Below are 7463 nucleotides of genomic sequence, written 5' to 3' on the forward strand. Positions count from 1 at the left end.
GTGGATGTAAGAAGATGAAGACACATGACAAACTTGTGGTCTGTTTTTGAAGGAAAAAAATGGGAACTGATCATATGTGGAGTAGGAGAGGGTTTGTAAGAAGTGGCAAATGGGGGATATTTTTACTGAGGTAGAGAAACAGATTTGGGGTGTGTGTGTGTGTTTGTGTTGGGGGCCATTCTGGATGTCAAGGAGGCAATTGAGTCTATAGTTTTGAAGCTTACATGAGATTACTACCTTGAAAGTTATCAGAATCTAGGTAATCTTTGATACCGCAAGAAGAGCAGACATCATTCTGACAGAAAATCTAGAGAAGGAAAGGAAATTAGCGAGAATGAAACTTGAGGAATGCCAGCATTTTAGGAGTAAAGGAGATGTAAAGAAAAGAGCCTGTAAAGAAAAGAGAAAAAGCATGGACACAGAGGTTGGAAAGAGAGTCTTCACTGGGCAGGGAATAGTCAAAGGAACAATTGCCATCTGAAGGCAAGAGGGGATGGGAGCCATAGCACAAGCCAAAACTTTGGCCTTTCATGGATGGAAGATTTTCTCATTTGTAATAGGAAATAAAGAGGTTTTGAAGAGTACAGATGAAAAAAATATATTTTAAATTGGTGGAATGGTATGCCAGGTTATACTTTCTCAATCTAGTATTAGTCAAAGCCCTCAGATTTGGAAAATGGGGGACAACGATACATAAAGGGGAAAGGGGAACATATGGCAGAGGAGAGAATATCAGTCTTGAGAAGAGGGAAACAAATTACTAGAAAAATATAATAGGATTGATGGATAGTATGCTTTAATATAATTTGTATAGTGCCTTCCACTTTACAAAACACATTCATGCCCAATGTTTATTTGTTCTGTAGACACCAATGACAACCAGTTCCAATTAATGCTCATTATAGCTGGTGGGGTACATAAACCAAGCGTTATTGTCTACAAAAAAAAAAAAAAAAAAAAAAAAAAACTGGCTCAGAGAATATCTACTTCACTGGAAGTGGTTTTGCTGCCACGTGATGGGATAGAGGTTCCAATCTGGATTTTCAGACTCAGAATTAATGTCTTACTCTCCACTCTCCATGTTACTCAAATTATGTTTAACCTTCAATGGTAATCATAGTAAAGCCCAGATACGTTAGTCTCCTTTTAATGCTCAGTTGTTATGATTAAAGATCGAAAGACACAAATGAGTTATTTAAAAAATACTAGCGCTATCATTTCTTATGTAATCCATGCAGATTCAATGCTGGGACACAGCTCTACACAGCTGTGACCGAATTTTTGCGTGGGATCATATTTTTAGACTGACATGAATGGTCAAGGCAGCTGAACAACCAATTTAGTTGATTTTGTTCCACCAACTTGACTGGTCATTGGGCTGAACTGACCAGAAGGCACTATCATGCAAACACAGCGAGCTATGTTTTTCTAGAAGATTCATGCTATGCATCAGAAGCTGTCTTAACTATTTCAGATCGCTTGAGTAGTACTCTGCCGTTGAAGTGACAATGCATTTTTGAATCAGCTTCGTATGAAGAATATAATGATTTTAGAAAGATAAACAACTTAATATTTGGGTTTTCCCATCTGCATCAATGGTGCCCCTTTAGTTGAAAATAACAGAAATTGAGCCTTACTAAAGAAAGAAAGAAAGAAATTAATCCTGATTAAATTACACAGAGAAGCGATTCATGTTAAGTGTTAAATAGATCATATCAGGAAAGATATGAGAACTGGACATGGGTTAAAGACACAGGGCACTTAGTAACTAACCAGTGCTATAGCCTGAATTGCTAGAACTGCATTGTACCTGGCTAGTTCTTTAGCAGGCCATTTTCAGTGTCTCTGAGTGCATGTGTGTAAGGCCGATTATCCCTAATACTACTATTGCTACTACTATTACTACTAATAACAATATCGGCATAGGGCACATAATGCGGTAAGTGCTTTATGTGCTCATATAAACCTAGAAATTAGGAGTAAGCATATCTCCATTTAACACAAGAGGAAACTGCAGCTTGGAGAAATTGACCTTTCTGCAAATCATGTGATTAGCAGGTGGCAAAATTGGAAACTCAGTCTATATGAAGGCCAAGCTGTGTTCTTTTTCTTTTTTTTTTTTTAATATTTTATTCTAATATTTGAGAGAGAGAGCAGGAGTGAGAGAAGAGGGGTAGAGCAAGGGAGAGAGACAAGCAGACTCCCCATTGAGCAGGGAGTTGGACTCAGCTTTGAACTTGAGCTTGGGCTTGATCCCGGACCCTGAGATCATGACCTGAGCCTAAGTCAGACAATTAACCAGCTGAGCCATTGAGGTGCCCCATGTGTTCTTAACTTCTGTTCTAAATGGTCCATCGTGTCAACTTAAAATAATGATCTCTCTGGTCAGTTAATACCATTTAAGGAAGCACAGCTTATGGAATAAACTTATTTATTTTTCTCTTGGTCATTTTACTGTTTCCTTTAGGTCTCCTGTAAGCCTGTGTGAATAGACACTTATGATTAAAAATCCAATGCATCGGGGCACCTCAGTGGCTCAGTGGGTTAAGCCTCTGCCTTCAGCTCAGGTCATGATCTCAGTGTTCTGGGATCGAGTCCTGCATTGGGCTCTCTGCTCGGCGGGGAGCCTGCTTTCTCCTCTCTCTCTCTCTGCTTGCCTCTCTGCCTACTTGTGATCTCTCTCTGTCAAATAAATAAAATCTTAAAAAAAGAAAAAGAAAAAAAATCCAACCCATCTGATTTTCAACTCCCACTCAAATTATACTACACACATACCACCAAATAAAATAAGAAACTTGCCTATAAGGAAAAGAGGAAACGTTTTCTAAGATATGCTACCAAAGCATGAGTAAAACTCAGCTAAGACTGTGTAACATACTAGTCATGTTCTGAAAGGAACAGAATGCTTCTTTTGCTACATGACAGTTAGAAACACCTTTTTAGAAGTAAAAGACTTCTGGGGCTCCTGGGTGGCTCAGTCATTAAGAGTCATTAAGAGTCTGCCTTCAGTTCAGGTCATGATGCCAGGGTCCTGGGATGAGCCCTGCATCAGGGTCCCTGCTCTGTGGAAAGCCTGCTTCTCCCTCTCCCCCTCCTCCCACTCCTCTTGTTTGTGTTCCCTCTCTCTCGCTGTCTCTCTCTCTGTCAAATAAATAAATTTTTAGGTCCCCCCATAATGGGTCCATGATTAAAGGAGCAAGACTGATATAAAGTGAAGGTCAAGGAAAGCTTTATTTCGTGCCAAGCATCAAGAACCAAACTGAACGTTCGGGGCCGCGCCTTTTACAGAGAGGGCGACCTCTCTCTGCTTCACAGACTAGCTTTTAAGGGCAAAGGCCATGTGGTTGGGCCTGGTCACACAGAGGTGGCCAATGAAATTGTAACACAGAGAAAGCTGCACAGTCATCCTAGGTCACACATAAGTGACCAATTGAATTACCATCTACCCTAGTAGACATTTGAACTAGCCTATCACCTTGGTCAGAATTGGCACCCAAAAGGTGGGGCCCACACTCCTTGGTAGCTAGGGAGACAGTATGCGCCCCCACCGATTGGATACCTCCACCTGGCCTGACCCACTCTTGTATTTGGGCTTTGTTACCTCGGACTGGTTTCCCGGGCTTGTTTTTAAGTAAGTCCCATGGGGGGAACGGGGGACAGGGACAGTTTAAGTTTCGCTGTATAAACAACAAAATGAATGTTTAATCCAAGATGGAATCTCTCTGGCTAAATAGGCCATTACAAAACAAATAAAATCTTAAAAGAAGAAACAGAAGAAGAAGAAGAAGAAATAGTAGTAGCAGTAGTAGTAGTAAAAGATCTCTGAAAGACATCTTCATTGCCACAAAGATACCAGCTCCAATATGCAGCCCTTGAAATGGGAAGCACTGATTCTGTAGTGACTCTAAATTCTGGAAAGAAAAAGAGTAAAAAGGAAGGAAGGGAGGGAGGAAGGAAGGAAGGAAAGAGAGAAGTTCATGGGGGTATACTTTACCATCAGACTCATGATCAAAATTAAGTAAAGAAAATCTCAGCCAAAAGAATTCTGACATTAGTAGACACTGTTGGAAGCTCTTAGAAGCCGCGGGACTTCACTGTACTCGTTGTAAACCAGTCTTTCACTGTTTATAGTTAGCTTCTGGTACAGATAGAAAGTGAGGATGCAGAATGTTTCTCACTGTAAATTAATTTTTCTATTCTAGGAAAAAAAAAAAAAACCCTCCGAGTTCAGATTTTCAGGTAAGCAGAAACACAGTATATTAATTTCCTCTAAGGTAAGATATATAGAAAGATCTTCCTGTGTTTTGCTTTGGGATGTTGTTTTGTTTGTTTTCAAAATAGACTATTCAGTGGAAAGAGACACAACTGATAGGAAGAATATATGCAGTTATAGTCACTGCATTTGGTTAAAAATATTGTTTCCGTTTGTCACCAACGGATGGCCCAAATTAAGATGAAAGAGGCTTACCTCCAAAATAAAAATTATTTACATTTCTATCTCTCACTTAAAATAAATACATACCTTCTGTCTGGATAATATGCAAACTAGAATCATTTAAATGAGGAGGGAAAAAAAGTAGACCTGCTGAAAATAATGTTTTGCAAAGTTTTCAGGGAAGTGGTCACAGCCTTTGGGAAACAATTTGAACCTGAACTCCAATAAATGAGAACACTGTCACCTCATAGGGACTCCTAATCAGGCGTTCTTTGTTCTGTTGCTCCTATTTTCACAAGAAGCTCCTTGCTGATACCTGCACACATTCTTCTATTCATATGTAAATTGTATTAAAGTTGTTATTCTTTCTTCCCCACAATCTGTTTTTAAAGTAATAAAAAAAAAAAAACAAAAAAATAAAACGTAGGAGAGGGTGGTGGGGACGGGTGGAGGCTAATGGACTCAGGCGGGTTCTGACTTTGCACCAAAGCTATGGTAGTCCTCTTGAAGGAGAAGCTGTGCCTCTCCTTCCCAGTTATTGGCTTAGACATTTCCGCTGATAGGACATTGGGATTCCAAGGGCAGTTTTATGGTTCTTTAGACCTCTGTGATCGGGGTGGGGGTATGTAGATGGTGCCCGCCCCTGTCAGGGAAGGGAAAATAGTCAGTTGGCCAGAAGAGAACAGGGAACCACACACCCATGGTTCAACTCCTGGCTTTGCTGTTCACCTGCTAGAGGCCTGGAAAAAGCCATATGAGATTACTGGGGCCTCCCTTTCTTCTGTGTGCAGATTAATTGCCTGTGGCAAATGCTGTGTGCAAATTTCAAGGGCAATTGAGTCCTGTGTGCTTTCCTAGTGCTCCTCTTATGTTTATTTTCCTCTCTCTTTCCTTCTCTCTCTCTCTCCCTCCCTCTATGTTTTGTTTTTAAGGTCATGAGATGCCAATTTTATGTGCAGTTAAGTTGTGCATGTCCCAAGGTGACTAGGGCACCCCAATTGCACTTTAAAACCCTCAATTATAAACATATCCATGATATCTAATGTCTTAAGGGAGTAACCTAATTCTCCTTTGTCAGAGTCATCTTATGTGGATGCTTCTTATTTCTATAAGAATGTTGTAGTTATTAGCTTAAACCAAATAGGACATTCCACTCTTAGGTGTCTTCCTTTCTCAATCTGTTAAGAGATGTTCACAGATAAGGAAATGAAACATATCTACAGAGTGTCTCAATTTTAAAAGAAAGGCAAGGGTTAATAAAGCAATTTCTATAAATATAGAATTTCTATAAATTCTATAAATAAATATAAGTAACTACAGCTCATGTTCATAATGCACCTCGGGTTGTGTTCCCTATTTAAAACGATAGCTTGTCAGTATAGTTTATTAAAGAACTTGAATTTTAAAAGAATATAAAAAGATTTTTAACAAGAATACAAAAAGAAAAAAAAAAGGAAAACACTTGAATAAACTGTTTTCTCTCAGAGAGCTTTGGGTCAAGAGGGACATCTGGGATCAGACAATTGCTGTTAAATCCCTTTTGTGAACTAACAACTGTGATTTTTTTTTAAGATTTTATTTATTTATTTGACAGAGAGAGATCACCAGTAGACAGGCAGGCAGAGAGAGAGGAAGGGAAGCAAGCTCTCTGCTGAGCAGAGAGCCAGATGCGGGACTCGATCCTAGGACCCTGAGATCATGACCCCGGCCGAAGGCAGCGACTTAACCCACTGAGCCACCGAGGCGCCCACAACTGTGATTTTTGAGAAAGGTAATTACTCTCCTATAAGCCTTGGCTGCCTCCTCCCTCAAATGAGGTGGGTGGGGTGGGGTGGGGCATAACCAGTAAAATGGCTATCCAGATTAAATTAGATAATACGTTAAAAATCCAACCTCCATCAGGAGCTCAGAAAACAGTGACAGTCACAACTTGCCGCAGAAGTTCCTTTCATTTCAGGAAGACCCTGTGCCCAGAACCATTTAGAATTGCACGGAACGCGCTGGAAGTGTTCGGGAAATTAACCAGGTTCTCAGACAACAGGTTGCCAGAGTCAATAGATGCATATTTCACCGTTTCAATCATGTGACTGCAGCCCTGTGGGAAGAAGGGTGGTGGTGGTCCTCAAGCTTTTGCCCCTGCTACCAGCCTGCTTGCCCCGTTACAAACCCCAGAGGTGGCGCCACCAACACTCCTTCCGCTGATGGGAGCCAAGATCCCAACATCAGCGCTGGGTGCACACCAGATGCCTATGTCCTTACCTGTGTCCCCCTTCCCACGTCTTCAAAAGCTTCCCTTTCAGGCTCATACGTGTAGTTATGATATATATATATATATATATATATATATATATATATATATATTTTTTGCATAGTGGAAAATTGAGCAAGAGATGCTAGAGATAATAAATCCCACAACTGTTATTTCTGTTTGAAAACCATGACACAGTGTGGCGAAAGCGCCGAAGAGTCTGGGGTTTGTTCCTGTTTGCAAGGGCTTTTGCTTCGCATATTTTACTGTCAGTTTCTTGACATTTTTGTCAGCTTAGAACTGGAGGGCATAGGTGCTGGCGGCAGGTCTCACCACATTTTTATTCTCCATTGCATCTGCAGAGACTAGGTAAAAAAAAAACAAAACAAAAAAAAAAAAAAAAAACAATAAAACCGGGGGGCAGGCAGGGATGGGGGCGCTGAGGAAGAACCAGGAAAAGAGAGGTGATGGTGTCAAAGGCAGAGCGTCGTGAAGGTGCAGCTGGCGCTCCCCATCCAAGGTGAGCCCCCCACACCCCTGCCCCTCACCCTCTCCAAAGAATCCTGACACAGAAGTGCTGAGACTTGCTATGAAAGACAAGACATTTTCTCATTTCCTCCTTAACGCAAGGGATACAGAGGGAAATATTTGAATCTGTTGGAAAAGAAATCTTTTTTCTCTCTTTTCCAGCCCTGACCCCCTCCACAACACATTCCCCCTCCTCCATCTCCAGCAAACTGTGCATTTCAGGACAGTGGAAGTGTCTGCACAAAACCACTA

Source organism: Mustela putorius, unplaced genomic scaffold, assembly GCF_011764305.1.
Source record: "Mustela putorius furo isolate JIRA1106 unplaced genomic scaffold, ASM1176430v1.1 tig00003972_pilon_pilon_pilon, whole genome shotgun sequence".
NCBI lineage: Eukaryota > Metazoa > Chordata > Mammalia > Carnivora > Mustelidae > Mustela > Mustela putorius.